Source organism: Rutilus rutilus (assembly GCF_951802725.1).
Source record: "Rutilus rutilus genome assembly, chromosome: 22".
NCBI classification, from domain to species: Eukaryota; Metazoa; Chordata; class Actinopteri; order Cypriniformes; family Leuciscidae; genus Rutilus; species Rutilus rutilus.
The window spans coordinates 26,573,610-26,591,310 of NC_140227.1; the positions used below are offsets into that span (position 1 = coordinate 26,573,610).

Genomic DNA, 17,701 nt, shown 5'->3' on the forward strand with positions numbered 1-17,701 from the left:
CTGAAAGACGGTGTATTTTTTATAATATACTGCTAATAATGTACTTTTTTTTAATCACAATATTTTCTGGTCAAAACAGTGATTTTACATTTTTGTATGTTAGATGTTGCTTTCATTAATTATTATGTTTTTTACAATTGTTATAGTTTTGTGAAAAGCTTTTAATAGGCCATTTATTTTAAAAAAGGGGACAACTTACCCCTTTACTTACTCAAAAAATGTCAATGTGTGTACTGTATTTAAAAAACAATATTCAATATCTTTTTTGTAGCTGCAATATTAAGTTGTATTGTGTACACAGAAATTGAATTATTGTATTATATAGAGAAACAGTCACCAGAGTGAGATAAGCAGCCTCTATTATTTATCCATGTAATATTTATCCATCTATCGATATAGCTATGACACATGACCTTAAAAAGACACTTATTAAGGTCTGTGAGCGAGAGCAGTAGAAGTTTCTCATGGCCAAAATATGTTATTTGTTTACATATTAAAGGTCAGAAAATTGTGCAAGATGAAGATATGTTTTAACTTAGTGTTTTCCCTTGAGGAACTGCAGCAGTGAAAACCTTCACTCTAGTAACTCTAAGAGCTTTGCAACTCACTTTTGTAGCTTGAGTTTGTGACACTGGAATCATCACTTCCAGTTTCGCTGCTTCTTTCAAACAGGTCTTTGCTTTGAAACTCATATAAAAGATAAGCAATAAGATGCAATTAAAGTTACAGAGCCCCAGGCTTGATTTATCTATGACCGTTTGCACACCACATACACACACGTATTCAAGTCCCTTCAGCTCAGCCCGTAAGCAGAAACATTCTTGTATTAGGGAGTAAATGCTTTTGCATGTTAATACATGACACAGGGTTTTAGATAAAAGGCATACCAATGCTTAAAGGTTGAAAAACTTCCTGCACATGATTTACAGAATATCAGCATGCAACTTTTCTACTTTCTCAGAGCAGCTCGTAGAGATACAGGAATGAGGTTCTACTCTCTTTGATGCAAACCATGCAGTGACATAACTTAACGACATTCATCTTTGGGAAATTATCATGTGTGTCTTCTTCAATTAAGGTGATATGAGCATGGTGCCATTATAGCATTCAGACTGCTTGATATAGAGAGTGTTGTCCCTATGTGGAATGCTTGGGAAAACCTCTGGGAGAAATCAGGACAGATATTCTGGCATGTATCTTTCTTACAACATGATGAAGTTAGTTAGAAGATCATTTTTTTAATGCACATTGATGGCAGACAAAGCAGAGCAATCTAACATGATACAAATTATGCAATGTTGGTTGATTTTTTGTTTTTGAAAGCATTGTGCGGTGAATTTTGTCATATAACTACAGTACAATGTTTTTGAAAGAAGATGCTCATCAAGACATTTATTTGATCACAAATAGGTTAGTAAAATAAAGTAAATTAGTAAATTAGCAAAACAGTAATATTGTGAAATATTATTATAATTTAAAATATTATTGTTTTTCAATTTGAATATATTCATCACTCAGTCTTCAGTGTCACATGATCCTTCAGAAATCATTCTATGCTGATTTGGTGCTCAAGAAACATTTCTTATATTATCATTCATATATATATACATATATATTGTCCCTTCATCATCATTTTAATCATTTTAATTGTGCAAAATGCCACAGCATAGTCAATTTACAGATATACAGTATATACAGTATATATAATGTTCAACATATCAGATGGCTGCAAACTCAACTGTCAACTTGAAGCAAATTTCTCATTGTTCAGCAAACTTTTTGAACAGAACAAATTCCTTTTTGGTCAGCAGAATCTACAGGATGGCCCCCAAAAAAAAAAAAAAAGGTGAGACATCAACATGGATGAAGTGTTCAGCAGCGGTCGGTATACAGAGCCCTACATCTTTGTCTCTCACGTCATGAAGTTATTTGAAAACCTTCGACTTGAGGCGACTAATGAAAAGTCATTCCGCTATTGTCAAAAAAAGATTGAAAAAGCTAAATCCAGGCTTCGCATTGCTGCACTTCTGTCGCTCACTTTCCGTGGGCCACATTCTTTATTAGCCTCCTATTTCATCTACGTTCGCCGCAAAAAAAATTCACATTACGGTCACAATGCAGCCTTGCCGGTGAGATTGGGCTCGGGCTAAAAATGTTGAATGGACAGAACCGGAGAATGAAGGGGGAATCTGTCCTTTTCAGCACCGTCGAACCATTCACCCCTCCCTCCTCTCTCGCACCGACCTGCAATAAAACTGTTTTCAAAGACGACTTGGCAGAGGTCAAATGGAAGATGTCTGTAAATGAAAGCAGACTGACTTTGTCTCCCTCCAGGCGAACTCTGACAACTTCGACAACTTATCTTTTCAGAGTGGGGCTTCTGGAGGAGGCAGGTCTACACAACTGTCTCAGAACCCTTCACCCCATCCTTTATGTGGAAATAAAAGGCATTTCAGATGTCAAGACTGGATGTGGAGTCTGAGTGAGCCTGTGAACTTGTTTCCACCATGCTATTGTCTTTCATCCAGTTTGCTGTATTGACATCGGATCTTCCCTTGAGGGCTGGTCCTCTAATACGGCTGCAGAAATATTGGTCGAATGTTTCAGTGGGATGACATGACTAGTTCATGCTGAGCCACCTCGCGCTACAGAAAGAATTGGCTTGCGTTCCTGTGGTGCGGTAAAGCCCTGAGGCTTCAGGTGTTATTGTACCTGTGCGCATCTGCGATCTGAGGGTGATAATGAAGGGTCCAGACACTTTAGTCACAAGTGCTCACACTGTGATTACCTCAGGGGTCAATAACCTGACACATTTTCCCACAGCGGAGGTGTGTGTTGAAAACTGGGCCCTTTAGTTCTGTGCTTTTGTGCTGATAGAGTTTAGCTGAAAAATATGTCCCCAGAAGAAATCTTAGTAAACAGATAGTTTTTTTAAATATTGTAAATTGTTTATTTTTTTTATTCTAAAACATGTAAATATTCAGAACATTTTTTATTCATTTAATAATTCCTTTAAATTAGGAATTACCTGAAAATAAATTCATTTTATTTAAAGGAATAATTCTGTCATCATTCACTCACCATCACGTCGCTCCAAACCTGTATGATTTTCTTTCTTCTCTGGAACATATAAAGAGATGTTTTGCAGAAATATTACAAATGCATTATAAAAGTACCATGACAATAGCCCATAAGACTCTTGTGCTCAAGTTTGGGGTTGGTAAGATGTTTTTGAAAGTGTCTTCTGCTCACCAAGACTGCATTTATTTGATTTAAAAATTACAGTAAAAACAGTAATACTGTGAAATGTGGATCCAACAGCAAATGTATTATATATAATATACATTTATTTTTTTAAATGTTTTAAAAACTTTTCTAGATTTAAGATATTTATGACTGTGAAAATGCGTCATCACATTCTGTGAAAAGGTTCCATTATTGCAATTTAAAATAACTGTTTTCTATTTGAATATATATATAACATTTTATATTAATATATACACTGTAAAAAAATTGCTGTAGTTATGCAGCTGTTTGCCAGTAACTTACTGTAGATTTAAATTTATGCTATTTACTGGCAACAGTTTGTTCAAAGTTAAATGAACATTAAACATTAACAAGTCTTTGTCTTTACAGAATAAAACTATAAAATAACAATCTAATGCAAAGCATTCTGGGAACCAGAAATCTTCATCAACCTTTTTCTGTTTTTCCTTCAGATTTTGGTTCCCAGAATGCTTTGCATGAGGCTGTTATTTTAGTTTTATTCTGTAAAGATAAAGACTTGTTAATGTTTAATGTTCATTTAATTTTGAACAAATTGTTGCCAGTAAATAACATCAATTTAAATCTACGGTAAGTGGCAAGTAGCTGCCAGTAATACTGTAATTTCTACAGATTTGTCTAACAGTGTATATTAACATGTAATTTATTTCATGTGTTGCAAAGCTGAATTTTCAACATCCTTACTCCCGTCTTCAGTGCCACGTGATCCTTCAGAAATCATTCTATGCTGATTTGTTGCTCCAATAAGAAAAATGTCTTATTATTATCAATGTTAAAAACAGTTGTGCTGTTCTGTTATGATATTTTTGTTTTTTTGTATAACCATGCCTATACTGTCACTTTTGACTAAGAAAAAAATCTTACTGACCCCCAACTTTGTATATTCCAAGGCAAAATTGACTACAGAAAACAGACCACTTCCAATATGATTTTCTATTAAATATGTTTTTTAGCTGTCTAAGATCCTCAATTGGCTGCAGTCATGGAAATCAAGCGTAGCATCAGTTCTGGCAGGTCACGTTAGTCAAGCTCGCGTCAGCTGACTCTCAACTGATCCACGTCTACCTATACGAATACGACGCCTATCACTGTATGTATATATAAGCTCCTTCCGTATTATCAGCAGATATCGCGTTTCTCAGGAGCTAATTACCCTCCTCCATCCCCAGCTCCTCCTCTCGTCCGTCAGTATGGCATTCTGATTCCCCTTGAATCAGAATAAATTCTCGAATTATGAAATCTTGCATTAATGATATCTGCAATACATTCATGTTGGTGCTGTTCTGTTCTTATCCATGCTAGGTTGCATGGATGCGCAGGGAGTTCTTGCCCAGAATGGAACCACACCGCCAATCCTAACTGTATGCTAATTGTCAATCGTATTTGACGATAGTAGTCCTGACAGAAACATTATACTGACATCTTTCAAGAAACTGGAGAAAACAGCTTTATTTTCTCTGAAGAAGTCCTACTGTCATCTTGACAAACAGACAAAAGATCTCTATTCCTGTTCAGCCTGATACAACCTTGAGCTTCCCTTTACTTAAGTACTGTAAAAAGCAACGATTGTTCCTTGAACCATTCGTTGGAGTCCGTCTCAGCGCTAATGGTCCCGATTAGTCTCCTGTACTGGTTTCCCTCAGGTGCTAGGAGATTTGGAAGCCATCCTTTACTCTTTCTCAATTCGTGGAGGTCTAAAAGTCACTCTTGTCTCAGTGCTTAAGAGGTTCTGTTGAATAGGGCTCTATTTGTACCCAATCAAAGAAGACATATCACATCAGCCATTTGAATCACTCAGGAGGCATTAGCCCTGTTAGCGCTTGTAAATAAACACCGGTCTCAGGGTTTTTCTCTGGGGAATACCTGTTTTCTGGAGACTCAAAACCAAACTCGGTCACCCGCAGCAGTTCCTTACTTTTACGGGGAAGAAAAAAACAGTGCCAAGATCACGAAAGCTCTCTTGGCTTCTCAACGCAAAGTTTTTGGGTCAATGCTAACACGCTATCTATGTACTCATAACAATGAATATGGCTGGATAAGAACAGCCTTTGTTTCTTAGAGTCAGAAAAGCTGCTCAGAAACTGATGTTAAAACAATTTATAATCTTGGAGACAAAAAAATAGAGTGCTGACGAACAAATATTATAACATTCTGTACTTCATCAGCATGAATAGTTCGCGTAAAATGTAATGTTTCATCATCAGTTGCTCGCTGTCAGTCATGTCATTCACTAAAATAGAATATTTATAATATTATATAATATTAAATATAATATTATTTTCATCCCACCAAGAAACACAAGATGTTTCCAGAATATCTATCTATCTATCTATCTATCTATCTATCTATCTATCTATCTATCTATCTATCTATCTATCTATCTATCTATCTATCTATCTATCTATCTATCTATCTATCTATCTATCTATCTATCTATCTATCTATCTATCTATCTACCCATCCACCCATCCATCCATCCATCCATCCAAGTGAACATTCAAAGTTTGTTAAAAATTAGTCAAATAATTCTATACTTCTGTCTTATATTCAAATTCAAATTGCAATTCTTCAACCTGTTTGCTACCCTAATTCAAATTCAATTTAAATCTAGAACTGTAGATGATTCTCAGATCATTTCTGAATGGCGCATCACCCTGATGATAACTTTGGATGCCAAGCTCCAACATTCTATATGGACCAGATTGAACAAAACTACAGTGTAAGTATTCTTCAGTGATGGACACACACTCAATAACTTATATGTACAATACACACACACGCGCACGCACACACACACACACACACACACCCTCAAACAGTACGACAGATTAAATGTTTGAATTAATGAGAGAACATGTAGTAATCTCACAGCCTCAATAGGAACCTTAAGCTGTGACAAGATATGACATGAAAAAGGCCTCCTGACAACCCAGCGGTAGAGCTGATGTCCTGTCTCTCTCATTAGCATATATATGAGAAAAGTTCTCTGCCTCACCTTGAGCATTCACAGGTCTTCATCTCCACTCAAATAACTCAAAGCAGAGTTTATACATCTTTCCCAAAGTTCAGATTTTTTTGTCTCATTTTCTTTTTGCAGCTGTGAAAACACGTTTTATATGAGAATCGTGGACAGTCAAACTCTTTGTCAACTTTCAAAATAAGAAGTGAAGGTTTATTGAGGCCGTTCTACTTTGGCAGAATGAAATATTATGAGTCACCATCACTGAGGTCCTGTATACAGGGTGAGGACATAAAATGTGTTGGACCTGCAAGAGAGGAAACATTTATGTTTCAGCTGTTTGTCATTTGTATATAATGTACTTGGCTGAAGCTTATTTAAATCAAGAAAAATGTATCTCTCGTGCGCTTGTGCTGTTCTTAAGTCTGAGCTCAGTGGATTTGTTTGCACTATAGATTGGGTTGTCAATTTTTGGTATTCGTATCAAATTCTCTGAAGCATTTTAGACATTGTGATAATAAGCAGCGATGGTGGAATGGCGCCTTGTGTATTCGTTTTCTTCTTCCACTCATGAAATCTCTGGCAGCCCATAGAACCGCTTGGGGGAAAATAATGAAATTTGGCACACAGATATAGGACAGTCTGAACATTAACCACAGCAATTTTGGAGTCTCTAACTCAATCCCTCTAGCGCCACCAACTGTCCAAATCTGCACTCATGTTTGTGTTAATTGCTTTTGAACTGTAAGGGCTAGAAGCATGTTTTTCTGAAACATGTTTTACAGATTATTTTCCTTTACTGAAACATTGACCTGGTTCCTTTGGGTTTTCATTCAGACCATCCCATTAGCATCTATATTCACCCCAATCAGTCAAAACTATAATTTCAACACAATTATATATATCTGAGGACACAATGAACAATGTGGGGATCAAACCCGCAAGGTTAAGGTTTTACTTAGCCTAAAGGCCAATTCACACCGCACCGACAGACACAGACACGACGCCGGGTTTTGTCGGATCAGTGTGTTACCCCTGACGGAGTCTGTTGGCATCTGTAGGAGCTTGTTTCCGCCCGTTTGAACATGCTTAATCAGAATTAGAATTGACGTGCTGTAATTTGGTGAAATCTGTAATCTGTCGGAATTGGCCTTTAAAGGGATAGTTCACTTTGAAAATAAATGTTGATATGTTTTAGCTTACCTCAAGGGCATCCAAGATGTAGGTGTCTTTGTTTCCGCAGTAGTTTCAATTTTGATATTTTTAGGTCAAACCGTTCTTGTCTGTCAGTCATATAATGCAGGTCTATGGTCACTGTCTCAAAACCCAAGCACAGAGTCCAAATTAAAACAATTCCCCATCGTCCAAATGAAACAATTCCCCATCATAAGTACACATTGATGGCCTAAGACACAAAACGAGCGGTTTGTGTGAGAAAACGAACAGTATTTATATCGTTGTTATCTCTTGAAAACAGCACACGTCCAAATGATCTGACGGCGCGGGCGGGTATAGATATATACATAGATGTCGCCTTGGCTACTGCAGTTCATTGGAACAAAACCGTAGCCAAGGCGACTTCTATGTATATATCTATACCCGCCCGCGCCGTCAGATCATTTGGACGTGTGCTGTTTTCAAGAGATAACAACGATATAAATACTGTTCGTTTTCTCACACAAACCGCTCGTTTCGTGTCTTAGGCCATCAATGTGTACTTATGATGGGGAATTGTTTAATTTGGACGATGGGGAATTGTTTTAATTTGGACTTTGTGCATGCTCTTTGAGACAGTGACCGTAGACCTGCATGAAATGACTGACAGACAAGAACGGTTTGACCTAAAAATATCCAAATTGAAACTACTGCGGAAACAAAGACACCTACATCTTGGATGCCCTTGAGGTAAGCTAAAACATATCAAAATTTATTTTCAAAGTGAACTATCCCTTTAAATACTATGCCACACCATCTTTATTGAATAACTGGATAGAATTTAAGAGCTTGTATTTTGACTGACAATTGTGCCAAATAATGGGAAACTATATAAAAGGATCTAGTAGTCTTAGATGGCTCTTTCAGTTTACTCACACTTTTTACCCAAAAAGTTGAATCCGCTGTCCACAGACCAGCAGACCAAGCTCTAGAGAGTGCTGGTCTGGAAGAGAGCCACCTCCAAGAGTGTGTGTGCCAGTTCACTCACTCACAGATTCAAATGTAAAACTAGACTTTCATCCTCCACCGCACAGAATCAATGTTTAAAAATGCCTTATAAATACACCTTAATTGAATAAAACCACAAACCAGAGTTCTCTGGTGCACTACTTATTCAACAGTTCTTTGTAATGTATTTCAGACCAGTCCAGACTTCATCCTGGCTCGTTCTGTGGGAACACACACTGACGTGTGAGGTGAGGTGTGTTGGGGGGTATGAAAGGTTCAAACACTGATTTAATTCAGTGCAACTTGAACAACCTTGACAAAGAGAGGCAAATGCATGTGTAAATCATAGGAGGGTTATGTTATGATTCATTTATGCGTCAAGGGTTTGGGTTCGGTCCAAGGGAGGCACAGGTCTGGTTTGTGGGCACATGCTATGACCACTGAATTAAAAAAAATTCTGACATCTCACCATTGACCATGACTGTTTAAAGGAGTTTGAAGTGCAGAAGAATGATGAAGTGAGTGAAGGGCAGAAGTGAGATGAAATGCTAGTAATTTTGACTGATTATGATTATGCTGATTGGATGGTCTGAATGATATTTTGGCCATCATTATTAAAAAAAGTTTTGGAAACAAAGTTTTAATGTATTTAAAGTTTATACAACTTTGTCAAGTAACCATGAATGAAAGTCAAATGTAAAACAATCCAAGCATTTTTGTAAGTAAGGCCTAAAATACACAGAGTAATTCCTATCAAAACACTTTCAGGCTTCAGTTCAAGTGTTTATATCAATTAAGCCATGCGGAAAAGGGTAACCAGGTTTGGCTTGTTTATCCAAAATGGAGAGACCAAAATGTCTTACATTCAGCTCAGATATATAGACTCAGATTCAGAATATATATACTGTGTGCAAACACACACACCTACACCCCCCCCCCCCACACACACACACACTATAGATCAGTCCTTCTGGAGTAACCGAAGGTCATGCTCAAGAGCACAATATTGATTGATGGATCAACTCTTGAGGGATTTGAACCTACAACAATGAAACCTTTTGATCATCAAAATCGTTGATGCACAGGCTACATGACACTAAGAAAATGTAGATTTAAGGTGGAGAAGGGATGCTGGATGAATTCATGGAAGGAATGAGGTAAGTAGCCGTGTACATATTATTTTCTTTATGACCGCTGCCATAATAAGCATCAATACACTCCTCCCAAACTCATGAGGAGAATGATCCATCCCCATTTTTAATCACTTTTAAGTTGTGACAATCTCCTCAGAGAGATCTTTAAATGGGTGGGGGATGCAGTATCGTGCAGTGACATGCTAAACAATGTACTTGGTCATCTTCATCCTTGTTTAATCTGTATCTCCGCCATGTAAAAAGTAAACAAACAGTGATCAACCACTACAGAAGTGTCATGCCATGAGGGTCAAATCAAATCATACTTGATCCTGATAAAGCTTGCAATTATAGAGTCAACAATCACCAAAATCTGTTTGTGGTCCTTGCTCACATCAAGCTCAAAGAGGAAGTGGAATACTGTCTATTGTGCTGCAACCTTGGCGGGCACAGTGTGTGCCTATCCTTCCTAAGGACACAGTGTGTGTGGCAAGCCCCGGTAGGGAGGAAAGGCTCATGCTATTACAGAGTTTTTGCTTTTTTGTAGTTCATCTCGGTGGCATTTCAGCTGGTGGCCTCCCTTCCTGCTACCAGAAACCAACATCAAAGGCAAAGTTCTTGTGTGTGTCAATGCTAATGCGAGTAACAAAACCTTGCCAATCTCAATTAAGAATAATGACTAGCACTTTTGCCATGGGCCAAACCTCCCAGCATAACTGCCATTGTAAAAATCATATAAATACTCCATCATAAAGAACCGCAAACAATGAAGCAGGCAGACAACATTGAATGTGTTTGCAGAACACAAAAAGATATTTCTATAGAAACCTTTGACTGATAGACAGCGTAAACGGCTTGTTAAATTGCATAATTAAGCATGCACAATTAGAAGAGTCTGAATGAAGAAATGAAAACAATGATCTCACTGTTTGAGGTTTTGAAATTGTCTTATCTACGCCAGATAGAGTACAAAAAGGAGCCCTTTTGTGAATTTAAGGTCATCTAAATGACATCATGTTTGTCAATGCAACATTAAGTTAATTAGAAAATGGACAAATTGGAAACTATAAAGCAAGGATTGTTGTCTTAAACTTGGATTTTATGCTGTTGTGACATAACTCTCTCTCTCTCTCTCTCTCTCTCTCTCTCTCTCTCTCTCTCTCTCTCTCTCTCTCACTCTCTCTCTCTCACTCTCTCTCTGTTTTTTTTCCTCTAATGGCACCAACTCACACCCAGAACAATGGCGGAACACCCCAGAACACAAAGACTTGGACTATGTTGGGGAGAAAACCCAAACTCCTGCAAGCAATAAACTCTCCATAACAGAGCTGTTTCACATGAAGCATTAAGGCAAGCCGCAGAGGAGAAAAAACCTGAATCAGAAAAACACAGCATCATGCATAATGTTAAATGCAATCATTACTGTCTTGGGTTGCAGTGCTCAAAGAGCATTGCATGTATCTTAAAACCTCAAAAAAGCCACCAGTGTGTTTCATTTATGCATTTGGCAGGCATTTTTATCCCAATATAGGCTCATTGAAAATAAGTGTCTCTACCTACGTTTTTGCAAAACACCAAAAACACACCCATCACTGCAGTTTCCAGCTAAAATGAACATTATTGTCAGTTAAACCCCTTTTATTCTTTTTCACACAAATGATGACTATGGGAGTAGATTACTTGCTCAATACAATGTTATGATTTCAAAACACACTTTTACCATAGTGCTTGATTTATAAACTACTACATTTTCACGTTTACATCACATACATGTATGCACTGTAAAACTTTACTGTAAATTTACAGCGAATTTCCTACAGAATTGTACTGTATTTCCATAATACAGTATTCGGCTGTATCTTTTACAGAACAGCTGTAAATATACAGCACATTTCTGTTTTCAACCGGATAAATTCGTAATACAGTATCATACTGTAAAAGCACTGCATTGTGGGATTGATTTCTTTCGCGCTCAATTCAGTTCAAATGTGACGCGAGCAGACAGTAGCTACTACAGGCAAACTTAGCTGGATTCAACTGAACAGAAAAATCATTCCTGTGATCAAGATAAACAGTGTCTGCGAATCTGTGAGCAATTTTTAAGCTTTTGTGAGCTTCGGTTCGTGTTTCAAACATTAGTTGCCTGTGACGCAGCAGAAAATGGGAGACTTTAACGTACATGAAGACGGATGGAAGAATTTGTCATCTGAATAACCTGCGCCTGTGACGATTAGTGGGATTTAGAGTTTGAGAAGATGGAAAATTGTTCAACTGAGTGATACGGTAAGCCAATATATATATATATATATATTTTTTGCGTTCGCATTTCTAACATACGTTGATTTCACGAATGCTTATTTGGTTTGAAGTTGCGAACGCGGTTTTCTGCCGCGGCCGCGCAAACAATTCACTCTGTTCCACCTGTTTACCAAGTAACGTTAACGTTAACTTCGATATTTCACATAATAGACAACATATAAGTTACCATGTTATTTGCATGACCTGCTTTTGATATATATATATATATATATATTTCGTTTCAGGCTTTGTAATCTGATGACGGTCCAGTGCTAATGTAAGTACTTTTAAGTAGTGTTACAGTTATAGTCTATGTGGTAAAAAAAAAAAAAAATGCCATCAAATGCTGTCAGTTCTGTGATCGTGCTTTTGAATCGTTGTCATAATATTGCTAGCACAAGAAAATCCATGTTCCTAATGCTGTTTTCAAATGTAGTATTCCTGATTGCCATGCCATGGTCCTACAACTAACAATTCAAAGAGAAGTTCGACGGTGTTATCCTTCAAGCAGATAAGTAGAGATTATTCACCAAATCTCATTAATCTGTAATATTTTTTATGTTTTGGTTCTGTTGATCATGGCTGTTCTGTCCTTTTTAAAAATTGTTTCAGGAATTTGCAACGCTGATGTCCAGCAATCTACACTTGCCAGAGAGTCCATGCCTTATTTCCTGGTATGTAAACATTAAAGGGGTAGTTTAAACCTAAAATGAAAAGCCATCATTTACTCACCCCACTGCAAAATATATTTTTCTTAATTAGTGTTTTTTTTCTTGTTTCCAGTCCAGATATATAAAATTCTTACATGAAGAAGCATTTAATAGACAAGTAAAAATTGTCTTGTTTTCTGAAAGAATATGTCAAAATTTAGTGAGTTTATGCTTAAAACAAGCAAAATAATATGGCAGTGCGTTTTAGTGTTCTAACCCTAATCAATTTTAATTTTTAGGTGAAAAATTTAATTTATAGAACTATGAATAGATAGACAACTACATCGAACCACAGTGGAACCCACAATAGTTATTTTAATTATTAATATTATTTATTAATTCATTTTATTATTATTTTTTCAATTACAGGTCAATCTCTAAGCAACCAGTGCTGGACATTACGTTTGGAAGGTCAAGGTGTGTGTGAAAGGATCACAGCCTCTTCATCACTGGCCTGGCAGCGCTGTTTGCCTCCTCCTATAACTTCAGCTTGCAGTACCAGGAAGAGGCAGCACCTTGAGTTTGTTCAGAGGTTAGTCATTAGCATATTTGCCATTCATATAAATATTAGACTGAATTGTGACTTGTCTTGACAGTATTTATTATGTTGAATGACTACTGGTATGAACAATATGGCCCTGGTTTCCATACTGGGCTTAGCTTAAGACAGGTCTAGGCCTTAATAAAATTAGGGTATTTAAGCAGCTTTTATAAAAATGTCTAATAAAAAAAAAAAACATTACTGGTGTGCATCTTGAGACAAAACAGTGACAGTCACATATTTCAGATATGTCAGTGCAAGTTGTTTTCAGTTGAAGGATTAGTGAAAATTCTGTCATTAATTACTCACCCTCATGTCGTTCCAAACCTGTAAGACCTTCGTTCATCTTCAGAACACAAAGTAAGATATTTTTGATGAAATCTGAGAGGTTTCTGAACCAGCCATAGACAGAAACATCTTTGTAACTTTCAAGGCCCAGAAAGCTAGTAAAAACAAATTGTTTAAATAATCCATGTAACTACAGTGGTGCAACCTTAATATTATGAAGCGATGAGAATACCTTTTGTGCACAAAAAACCCCAAATAACGACATTATTCAACAATCTCTACTCTTTCACGTCATTCTCCTACGCTGTTGACGTAGTGTAAACAGTGTCAAGTCACCTTCATTTATATAGCGCTTTTAACAATATAGATTGTTTCAAAGCAGCTTTACAGTGATAATAGGAAATTACAGTAACATAGATTGTTTTGGCTTTACAGCAGCTCTAGAATAAAGTTATTAGATCGACTATTTTTGACTGTCAAAATGCAGGCGGACACAGTTTCCGTGAGTTGTTCAAAATCTTTATTTTTAGTAAACTCTGTGTACACAAACAATGTTCTCAATGCTGGAGTTCATGTGTAGAGCCTCTGGTGATACTGAGAGCACAGTTTCATGTTGTGTCGAACCTTCTTAGTGTTTTAAAAAATAGCGATTTTTAATGCTATCATAGTCGTGCCACAAGCACTCCCATTCAAAAGGCAATTTGACCGAAAACGAAAATACGGTCAAACTTAAAAGTGGCGTTTCCATCCTAATTATGCTTTTAAACGAAGGTTTGCCTCTGGTAGATTAACAAAAAGAACCCTAGGTTGCATTTTGGCAAGAGTTATCCTTTAATACACTCCGGCCCACTCATCCTCACAAAACAGTGTAGGAGAATGACATGTAAAAGAAGATATTATTCAACAATGTCGTTATTTTGGGGTTATTTTGCACACAAAAAGTATTCTCGTCACTTCATAATATTAAGGTTGAACCACTGTAGTTATATGTACTATTTACCAATGTTTTTACCACCTTTCTGGGCTTTGACAGTTGCAATGACATTGATGTCAATGGAGGGACAGAAACCTCCCAGATTTCATCAAAAATATCTTAATTTGTGTTTCGAAGATGAACGAAAGTGTTAAGGATGAGCAATAATGACAGAATTTTCATTTTTCGGTGCAAACATGCATTTTAGTCTGGTAAATGTCATGTTTAACATTATCATGTAGTCATGTATGCAATAAACATTGCAAGGCTTGCAATTAAAATTAAATTATTTCTGTCACAAAGGTTTGGGCTGGATTCTGGCAATGTGTGCTCTATATAAACAGAGTCTATGGCTGCCTTTCCACTGATACTCTGATGGGACCTGATGAGGGGATGATATTAAAAGTTGTAGAATAAAACTTTAAATCTGGCAACCCCACTTCCAAAAGTTTAGTTAGTTGACAGTGCACATGTAAACAGACACATTGAGTTGATGTATTTTAACCAGGGCAGAAAAAAATATCAGTTATTGATCACAACATCCAACATTGCATTTTTTTTTTCATGTTGTTCAGTTTTATCCAAACAGTTTAGTCGTTAAAACCGATATCTGGTTTTTATTTACACATCTTTTGTGCTGTCTCTCTTTGTCAAAATATATAAACTCAGTCCATAATATTTCATTGTTTTTTTTCCCTTTCTTTTCTGCCTTTTAGACGATTTCCTGACATCAATCCTGAACGTGGATCAAAAACAAAGAAAGGACAAGTAACTTCAAAGAAAACTGGCCAAGTTGTGCAAAAAAAGAACACTGTAAGCCTACAGGTGTCCTCACTTCTGCGAAACCTTGAAGACTTTGAATGGGATTTCGTTTGCACTTGTATGGACTTCAAAACAGAAACAGCAATTCACTGCCATTATAAAGCTTGGAAGAGCCAGGACATTTTTTTAATATAACTCCGATTGTATTCGTCTGAAAGAAGAATGTCATATAGACCTAGGATGACTTGAGGGTGAGTAAATCATGAGCTAATTAAAAATTTTGGGTGAATTATCCTTTTAATTAAGTGCTAAGTGTTACCTGTTTGTTGTTAAGTGTTAAAATTGCATTTTATGTTTAAAAAAAATTCAGCCAACATGTTCACAGAAGGCAATTTTCTGATCTTTGCTTTTAACCAAAATAAATGTTTTAAAACCCAGAAAATGTTGTTTTCTTTTTCATAGTGTGACTACTATACAATTTATTGCTGTAGACAAGTTTAATATTGTAAAATTATGTGGTATATACTGTATTTGGTAATTACAGTGGAGTACTGTAAATGCTGTTTACTGTACTAGTGCTGTAAAAATACAGTATGTGGCTGGCAACCCAGCTGCCAGTATTTTACTGTAAATTTACAGTGAAAAGTTTTACAGTGTGGCTTTTCTGATGTAGTAAACTTGCTTGGTAGCTCACCTGGTACAACATTGCACTTGTGATGCACCATGCACCGGTAAAACACATCTCGCAATCAAAGAGCTCAAAGATTTGCAGTAGCAATTTTATTTCACAATAATAATTTTATTTCATTATAAGTTAGGTTTAGGGTAGAGTTTAGTGTAGGTGCTACATTATTTTCAAAAATGATAATTAGACAATTACCTTTAATGTAATCTCATAAATGTGCCAGAACTTAAATGTTAGTCATAAATATCATTGTTAATGATATTTATTAATGGTGTGGTTAATAATACTGGGGGTAATACTTAACTGATGCTTTAGCCAAAGAAAGAGAGAGAAAGCAGCCTACAGTACATTATTCCTCCACTTTAATCAGATGCCAATGTCCCTTTAAGGCAAGGTAGTTTGCTCAGAGGCCATCTTGGCAGCGTCCCCAGGCTGCTATTTTCTAGTCATGTAAGTATGAAGAAAGACTGAAGAAAGACTGAACTATCCAAGACTGTTGGATAAGCTTACATTTCAATAACATGTCAAATCACCAATATAATCCGACAACTGGCATAATAAAAGTCGCTTTTTAGCTCAATTAAGGCTAAACCAATAGGGCCCTATTTTAACGATCTGAAACGCAAGTGTCAAAGCGCAAAGCGCAAGTAACTTTGTGGGCGGGTCTTGGCGCTGTTGCTATTTTCCCGGCGGGATAAATGACTCTTGCGCCCGACGCAAATCTAAAAGGGGTTGGTCTGAAGTAGCTTCATTATTCATAGGTGTGGTTTGGGCGTAACGTGAAATAAACCAATCAGAGCGACATCTCACATTCCCTTTAAGAGCAGGCGCGCTTTTTCTAAGCGGATTCCTATTATAACGGCGGATTTGCCAGGCGCGCGCCAGGAGCGGTTCACAGCCGAGGAGACCGACGTCCTCGTCACGGCCGTAAAACACAGAGAAGTAACATTGGGGATGGAGAAACAAACACACCCAAATTGGCTTCGGTTAAACTGGCGTATGATAATTTGGGCGTATGATTAAATGTGTAAGCTAGATTTATGCCTATTTTAATTTCACATCTTCATGGACACAACAATGATTTCCCTCGTGTATTAATATGAATAAATGAATGAAATCTTTATTTCGAACAATTAAAAAATAAATTAAACCAAAGACAGCAACACATTAAATATCCATCAATAAAAATAAAACAAAATCAAGAAAAACAAAACCTTTTTTTTTTTTTTGCATAATAATCACACTGTTCGTAAAGGGATACGTAGAAGCCCTAGGCTTATCAAGACCTACAAGACCTAATATTTTTCCTAGTAATAATGTATGATTTGCAAAAATGAAAACGGCTGCTTCTGTGTAGATGAGAGCATCAAATTGTAATGCGCGTTGTGCACACGCTACATTGATTATGGCCAAGCATGCGCCCTTAAAATAGCATGAATAACATGCCCAACGCGCCACTGACTTTAGACTAGGTTTTTCCTGGTCACTGGCGGAATTGTTTTCTAAACCTGCAAAATAGCATGAGGGAACGTTTGCGCCGAAACACGCCTCCTCTTTGCGCTGAACCGCCCCGGGGAGCGCAAGTGTATTTGCTAGTTAACCGACGTGCTTCTGTGGAGGGAAAAGTCCGCTTTGCGCGGGTGCAAAATAGGAATGATACATGCGTCAGTGTACAAAGTCAATTGCGCTGGGTGCAAGATAGGGCCCATAGAGTGGTGCAGGGATGATGTGATTTTTGTACGCCAAAACCCGGAAATGAGTTAGCATTTAGCAGTCCTGGGGCCCTATCTTGCACCCAGCGCAATTGACTTTGTACACCGACGCATGTTTCATTCCTATTTTGCACCCGCGCAAAGCGCGCTTTTCCCTCCACAGAAGCACGTCGCTAAACTAGGGAATGAACT

At 37.1% G+C, this 17,701-nt stretch overlaps 1 long non-coding RNA gene across 2 annotated transcripts; it reads left to right on the forward strand.

The window, feature by feature from the left end:
• The first annotated feature begins 11,519 nt into the window (after nucleotides 1-11,519).
• Nucleotides 11,520-15,699, forward strand: LOC311282230. 2 transcript variants are annotated; one of them, XR_014625898.1, is made up of 4 exons: nucleotides 11,520-11,823; nucleotides 12,084-12,115; nucleotides 12,918-13,080; nucleotides 15,067-15,699. It is a non-coding gene; the product is annotated as an uncharacterized lncRNA (long non-coding RNA). The 2 variants fall into 2 exon arrangements; XR_014625899.1 differs by lacking the exons at nucleotides 11,520-11,823; nucleotides 12,084-12,115 and adding an exon at nucleotides 12,382-12,512.
• Nucleotides 15,700-17,701: the final 2,002 nt, after the last annotated feature.